Here is an 8,827-nt window from a genome sequence, read left to right on the forward strand (position 1 = left end):
ATGGAATTTAAGAGAATTTTATTTGAATTAACAATATAAAAAATAATAGTAACATTTGTAAGGTTCGCAATGTTGCTTTGTTAAGAAATTGTTTGTCACTGTATTGAAATTGTGATTTGAATCATAAATTGAGTACGTTTTCGTCTTTATGCGTAAGAATTTTTCAGTATATTGAAAATTTTACTCTAATATAATTTAATGTAAACGTTAGCCACAGAAACGAGTGGAGGGGTCTGCTGGTATAAAATAAAGACTAATATCTGAAAATAAAATATTAATTTATTTAATAAAATAAATGTCACCATAGCCCTGCATCGATAATGATTTTTATCTAAGAAAAATATATATGAAACTCCCTAAATAATTATTGAAGTTGAACAATACAAATAATTGAAGGAAAAGCTAAGTTCGGGTGCAAAAAAAAAATACTTATAGTCCATAAAATGAATATCTTAAACTTTCTTAATATTATCTTTATAAAACCTTTTTAGAGGGTATTTGTTTTATGCATTTTGGGTATTTATTTATTTTGGTTCTTTTCATTTGCTTGAAAAATATCTGATATGTTCACAGCCGGTGAGTGGGCCACGCCATTTGTTTGAAAACATCTGTGTTTGAAAAACACCCACTGTGCACAAAAACAACAAATAAACAATCCAACACTAAATTATCTAAAAAAAAGTTAAGAAAAAAACATTACAAACACCTGCCGTAATGTGTAAATATTTAAAAGCCAACTATGGTACGCACGCACAAACCGACAAAATGAAAATATGCAAACAAACGTGAATATATTCAAACACTTGTACAAATACTCAAAGCTAACTACAATAAATTATACAAAAAAGAACTTTATACCTCAAAGCCGAAGAATACTTTTCCTTAGTAGTTCGAAACTTGCGTGAACAATTCAGGGTTTATGTTGACTATCGCGAGTCATTAACTCGTTCACAGTCAATTCGTATTGAATCGTCGAGTTGCACAATTTTACCACAGTTATAATACATTTTTTATCATAAAGAGCTTGACTTCGGAAGAGATAGAACTTATGCATCCATTTTTACAGCAATATCATCCATATGTGGTTAAAATGCAAAGCAAAACTCTTCTACCACAATATTTGGGAATGTATTATGGATGTGAAATACAGTTTTTGTCACAAAATGCTGTGCTCGGGTATAAAAATTTTTGGATTTCGTTATCTGCTAGACTTTCCTTTTGATAAATGCTCGCACTCCATCGACGGCTCCTTGCAAAAAAATTATATTCTAATAAAGAGTATTTAGTATTTAATTATTTTATATAATCAACCAGGCTTTATAATATAAATTTGATTTTAAACTGAGAGCAGTTACCTTAAATAAAATAAATATTTTAGAAAAGCAACTAAAGGATTTCTTAATTTTAGTTAAGAGATTTATCAAGAAAATAATATATCATGCGTTAACTTGTCACTTTTAAAAGCAAACGATTTTCTCCTGACAACCTAGTTGAAATGAGCACCCTTATTTTGATTTGTAAGCCTATAATTTTCGCCAAAATCTATTTGAATAGCTATTTCAGTGGAATTTAAAGTTTGGTTTTTGCTCATATGTAAATAATTAATGTAAATGTATATATTTACATACTAAGTCAATTTTATAAGACAAAAAATAATTTTCAATTTTTAAATTCCACACCTACGATGTCGCACGTGACCAATTTTAAGGAGTTACCAAAACCACAAATCTTCTGATTTTTTAACAATATTAATATTATTATATTAATTTAATATAAATAAATTTAAATATTTTCCTACGAAAATATCCAAAAACTTTGTAATTCTATTATCCCGAATTTCATTAAAATAGGTGGAGTGGTTTCTGAGATATGGTTTATGACCTATAATGGGCGACGTCATTTATTTGAAAACATCTGTGTTTAACAGCCGGTTTCACGAAACAAATTTAAGTGAAAAATAATTAATTTCAGTTCCACCATTTGACTTAATTTTTATTTAAATGGTCACGCTTTGCCATTTAAATATTATTTAAATACTGTCATATGTAACCATGGTTACGCTTTTCTATCAGCTGAATTCCCATTTGTTTACCATTTTGACAAAGAAATACAATTTATTTGTTTACATAAATCAGCTGTTATTCTTACTAACATCCCTGCCTTTTAATTTTTTTGATGCCAAATGTCAATAATGGTGAAACGCAAGAAATTTAAGTGCAAAGTTAAATAAAAATTAAAATTAAAATTAAATGGAACTTAATTTTCAATTAAAAACTTTCGTGAAACCGGCTGTAAAAAACACACACATACAAACAACAAATGAACCAACATATCGTTCATTTACATGAATAGTGTCATAACCCAGAAAACACGATTTTTGCACTCAGATACACAAAGCAAACTACAATAAATTATACAAAAAATAACTTTACACTTTAAAGTCGCAGAATACTGTCCCTTAGTATATCGCGGTCGACTGTAGTATACTATCCCAAAATTTGGATGATAAAATGGGTACCGTTGGAAAGAGGTGATTCTCCAGATTAAGAGATATTCCAGATATTCGCACTTGAACGTGTATCTTGAATTCTCCCGATATATATTGAAGTTTTTATTAATATTTTGCACTCTTTATTCACTTACACTTTACCACATAGTTTCTGCACATTTATTTATTTTTTTAATTATGACGAAAAGAGATGTAAATAAATATTTAACATTTTACATAAATCTTCATTTCAACAATAACAAAATGGTTGCAGGTTGACAAGTAATAAGTGTTGCTATTTTATTGCCATTATTCATATGTTAACAGAATATAGGTAAACAAAAACGGTCACCAAAGCAGCTAATAGCGTTTTTAGACAGGAGCTAATTGATCAATTTAAAGGCCTCTGCTCGATTTAAACGCTTATTAAGATCGATTTACCATGCAAAATAAAATCTCTATTTATTTTAAATTGAATTTAAATCGACTTGAAAATCAAATTCCACTCTTCGACAAAGACGTACGATATACATTCCTTGTCTGCGATTGGTTGAATCTTTTGATAAAAAGCTACGCTAGATGTCGCTGCTGAAAAATATTAATCAGCTGATGAAACTTACCAACTTCTTATGAAAAGCAAAAACAACAATGTAGAACAGCTGATCGGTTATCGAGTTCTCGGTTGCCTATAGGCAACATTGTACTTACCGGCTTCTAAATCTTGTTACTTAAATTTTTTTGACCACCAGTTTTTTAAGTTATGTAGACTTATGTGCTGTGCAAGCTTACAGTAACATTTTCTGTTATGAGCTCTGCACGTATTCATTCAGTACAGTATGTCAAGAAGCAGTTTACACATAGAAAATAAATACACTTTTTCACTTTCCGCGGCAAAATTTTTTACTTTTTACTTAAGTTCAACATATTTTTTTAATCAGGGATGGTTACTTACAGTATTTGAAGAGATGTGATGTAAAAAAAGCTGCGAAAGCAATGCAAAAATCAACCAAGAACAACAAAAAACAAAAATCATTCAATTTTGTTAGTGTCAAGAAAAACTTTACACACTTCGATTATTTTACTTGTTAAGCACGTGTTATACAGTTAACCGTACTTCACCGTTACCTATTCTTCGTAAAGGCATCTACAATGAATTTGTCAATTAGTTGGTGATTAATTTTTGCTTTTTTTCATATCTGAATTACCCATTATTGTCGTTTTAATATTCCATGCAAAGGGTTTAGTTTGAAGAGGTCCAACTATTGCCCCATAATCCCCAATGGGGTAAAAACGTTTGAGATCTAACAGTAATGTTTTCTTTAACCCTCTAAATAGTGTAAAATGGCTAAAATTGATCGGATAATATGGAAATACAAGAACCAAAGCCAGAAAAAGGCCCTAAATTATAAATAAGTGGACATGTACAGTGCTTAACGTCTCGAAAACTTGTCCAAATTCCAAAAATTTCGATCAGTGTTCTTACGAAAGAGTTCTAGGAAGAGTGCAATATTCAGATTTCTCATGAAACTGCGCGACAAAACATGCTACGATTGATTTATTTTAAAGCAAAGTGAACTATATAAATAAGTAAAGATTAGAGAGTCATTAAAAACAAAAAATTCATGAGAAAAGTGTTTACTTTATTTATAATAATTTATTTTTGCTTATAAGCAACATCCTGTAACTAATGACCAGGATACATGGTACTTTGAAATTTTTATCACTTCATATTTTAGTTAAGTCTAATATATATCTGTACTAAAAAAAATGTTAGCTCCTCACATTTTAATTCGGGCATGAGAGGGTTAATTGTGATCCCGAACAATGATGATAAACGATTTCTAGACTTCATGGAATTCAAGAGAATTTTATTTGAGTTAACAACATAAAAAAAGAATAGTAATATTTGTAAGGTTCTCATTATTGCTTTATTAAGAAATTTTTGGTCATTGTATTGAAATATTTTGATACTTGTAATTGATTTGAACCATATTTAGTCCGTGTCATCGGGCTGTTATGAAAATAGTATATACCGAATTTCATTAAAATCGGTGAGGTAGTATCTGAGATATAGTTTTTGACCAATAAGTTGGCGACGTCATTTGTTTGGGAACATATGCGTTTGAAAAACACCCACTGTGCACAAAAACAACAAGTGAACAAACATATATTGTCGCACCAAATCCAGCTCAATACTAACCCTGCCAGCCAGGCCTAACCACTTTACCCTCTGTTTCTTCAATTACTAACACCAACGCACACGTTTTAAAAATAATTTCTCTAAAATGCTTAGAAATATGTTCCTCGAAAGTCGAATTAATCATGCTCGGGTTAATACATTTCGAATTTCCCCAACAGAACAAAACTAGTTATCTCATTTCTTGTCTTGTTCTTATTAAATGAGTGAGAAAGAGAAGACATAATTGTCATTAGTGAATCCAAAAAAATCCCATAAAGGGAAATAAAAAATATTGAAAAACGCGAGTCATTTGCGCTCATACAACCAAAAAGGTAAGTTGAATGGATTTGTTGATATGTTTTATTATAATTTATATATAATTAATTAATTTATAACATTATTCCACCAGCATACAACAATCAAACATATAACCAAAAAGATAAGTTGAATGGATTTGTTGATATAATTATTATTATTTATTAATAAATATTTTTTCAGATTTTATAATTATTATTATTTAATTAATCTTTTTACCTTCAATTAACTTTTTTTTAGAATTTATAATTACAAATATTTAATTACTATATTTTTTAAATTTTATAATAATTATTATATAATTAATCTTTTTTTACCTTCAATTAACTTTTTTTCAGAATTTATAATTACAAATATTTAATTAATTTTTTTTTCATATTTTATAATTATTATTGTTTAATTAATCCTTTTTCAGCTTTGGCTGGCAGTGAAATTATGAAAAAAAAACAAATTAAAAAAAAACTCTAACACACACCTGCCGTAATATTTAAAAGCCAACCATGAAACAACACAGAAACCGACAAATATGAAAATATACAAACAAACGTAAATATATTCAAACACTTGTCGAAATGTACAAATACGCAAAGGCAACTACAACAAATTACTCAAATAAGATCTTTATACCTCAAAGCCGTAGAATACTTTTCCTTAGTAGTTCGAACAATTCAGGGTTTATATTGACTATCGCGAGTCATTAACTCGTTCACAGTCGATACGTATTGATCGACGACTCAAATGCACAATTTTACCAAAGTTATAATACATTTTTTATCATAAAGAGCTTGACTTCGGAAGAGATCGAACTTATGCATCCATTTTTACAGCAATATCATCCATATGTGGTTAAAATGCAAGGCAAAACTCTTCTACCACAATATTTGGGAATGTATAGAAAAAACTCTTGAAAGCGGTCAACAATAGTTTGTGGTTATGCGCAATGTATTTGGTTCTCATCTTGACTTGAACTTGAAAGGTATTGCCGTGGATCGCGAAGCGTCAGAAAAGCAATTATAAAAGTGTTTACATACTTATAAAGATTATAACGAATTTTATAAAGCTAAAAGTAAGAATTGAAATTGAGGAGGAAGTCAAAAAGAAATTATTAGACACATTGTCAAGTGATGCTGATTCTATGCTATTCGCTCTTAGTCGACATACATGACTGCTTTCGTGTCGTGTCGAAGCAGGGCGAAAGGTCTCAACCGTCTGGACGCAGCGAAAACAGCGAATACGAGGATTGTGATGATATATTTTATTGACATTAAAGCCAAAGCTGTTAAGTATAGAATTAATGTCGATGAAATTTCTAATTATGATCCCGAACAATATGCCAAAAGATGTCTAAACTTCATGGAATTTAAGAGAATTTTATTTGAATTAACAATATAAAAAATAATAGTAACATTTGTAAGGTTCGCAATGTTGCTTTGTTAAGAAATTGTTTGTCACTGTATTGGAATTGTGATTTGAATCATAAATTGAGTACGTTTTCGTCTTTATGCGTAAGAATTTTTCAGTATATTGAAAATTTTACTCTAATATAATAGCCACAGAAACGAGTGGAGGCGTCTGCTGGTATAAAATAAAGACTAATATCTGAAAATAAAATATTAATTTATTTAATAAAATAAATGTCACCATAGCCCTGCATCGATAATGATTTTTATCTAAGAAAAATATATATGAAACTCCCTAAATAATTATTGAAGTTGAACAATACAAATAATTGAAGAAAAAGCTAAGTTCGGGTGCAAAAAAAAAAAATACTTATAGTCCATAAAATGAATATCTTAAACTTTCTTAATATTATCTTTATACAACCTTTTTAGAGGGTATTTGTTTTATGCATTTTGGGTATTTATTTATTTTGGTTCTTTTCATTTGTTTGCAAAATATCTGATATGTTCACAGCCGGTGAGTGGGCCACGCCATTTGTTTGAAAACATCTGTGTTTGAAAAACACCCACTGTGCACAAAAACAACAAATAAACAATCCAACACTAAATTATCTAAAAAAAAGTTAAGAAAAAAACATTACAAACACATGCCGTAATGTGTAAATATTTAAAAGCCAACTATGGTACGCACGCACAAACCGACAAAATGAAAATATGCAAACAAACGTGAATATATTCAAACACTTGTACAAATACTCAAAAAAAAACTACAATAAATTATACAAAAAAGAACTTTATACCTCAAAGCCGAAGAATACTTTTCCTTAGTAGTTCGAAACTTGCGTGAACAATTCAGGGTTTATGTTGACTATCGCGAGTCATTAACTCGTTCACAGTCAATTCGTATTGAATCGTCGAGTTGCACAATTTTACCACAGTTATAATACATTTTTTATCATAAAGAGCTTGACTTCGGAAGAGATCGAACTTATGCATCCATTTTTACAGCAATATCATCCATATGTGGTTAAAATGCAAAGCAAAACTCTTCTACCACAATATTTGGGAATGTATTATGGATACAATGTATACTCATACAACCAAAAAGGTAAGTTGAATGGATTTGTTGAGATGTTTTATTATAATTTATATATAATTAATTAATTTATAACATTATTCCACCAGCATACAACAATCAAACATATAACCAAAAAGATAAGTTGAATGGATTTGTTGATATAATTATTATTATTTATTAATAAATATTTTTTCAGATTTTATAATTATTATTATTTAATTAATCTTTATACCTTCAATTAACTTTTTTTTAGAATTTATAATTACAAATATTTAATTACTATATTTTTTAAATTTTATAATAATTATTATATAATTAATCTTTTTTTACGTTCAATTACCTTTTTTTCAGAATTTATAATTACAAATATTTAATTAATTTTTTTTTCATATTTTATAATTATTATTGTTTAATTAATCCTTTTTCAGCTTTGGCTGGCAGTGAAATTATGAAAAAAAAAACAAATTAAAAAAAAACTCTAACACACACCTGCCGTAATATTTAAAAGCCAACCATGAAACAACACAGAAACCGACAAATATGAAAATATACAAACAAACGTAAATATATTCAAACACTTGTCGAAATGTACAAATACGCAAAGGCAACTACAACAAATTACTCAAATAAGAACTTTATACCTCAAAGCCGTAGAATACTTTTCCTTAGTAGTTCGAACAATTCAGGGTTTATATTGACTATCGCGAGTCATTAACTCGTTCACAGTCGATACGTATTGATCGACGACTCAAATGCACAATTTTACCAAAGTTATAATACATTTTTTATCATAAAGAGCTTGACTTCGGAAGAGATCGAACTTATGCATCCATTTTTACAGCAATATCATCCATATGTGGTTAAAATGCAAGGCAAAACTCTTCTACCACAATATTTGGGAATGTATAGAAAAAACTCTTGAAAGCGGTCAACAATAGTTTGTGGTTATGCGCAATGTATTTGGTTCTCATCTTGACTTGAACTTGAAAGGTATTGCCGTGGATCGCGAAGCGTCAGAAAAGCAATTATAAAAGTGTTTACATACTTATAAAGATTATAACGAATTTTATAAAGCTAAAAGTAAGAATTGAAATTGAGGAGGAAGTCAAAACGAAATTATTAGACACATTGTCAAGTGATGCTGATTCTATGCTATTCGCTCTTAGTCGATATACATGACTGCTTTCGTGTCGTGTCGAAGCAGGGCGAAAGGTCTCAACCGTCTGGACGCAGCGAAAACAGCGAATACGAGGATTGTGATGATATATTTTATTGACATTAAAGCTAAAGCTGTTAAGTATAGAATTAATGTCGATGAAATTTCTACTTATGATCCCGAACAATATGCCAAAAGATGTCTAAACTTC

General features: G+C 29.2%; 1 pseudogene; it reads left to right on the forward strand.

Annotated features, from left to right (window-relative positions):
- Positions 1-7,197: 7,197 nt before the first annotated feature.
- On the forward strand, positions 7,198-8,827 carry LOC128923446 (phosphatidylinositol 5-phosphate 4-kinase type-2 alpha-like; annotated as a pseudogene).

Source organism: Zeugodacus cucurbitae, chromosome Y (genome assembly GCF_028554725.1).
Source record: "Zeugodacus cucurbitae isolate PBARC_wt_2022May chromosome Y, idZeuCucr1.2, whole genome shotgun sequence".
Lineage (NCBI taxonomy): Eukaryota > Metazoa > Arthropoda > Insecta > Diptera > Tephritidae > Zeugodacus > Zeugodacus cucurbitae.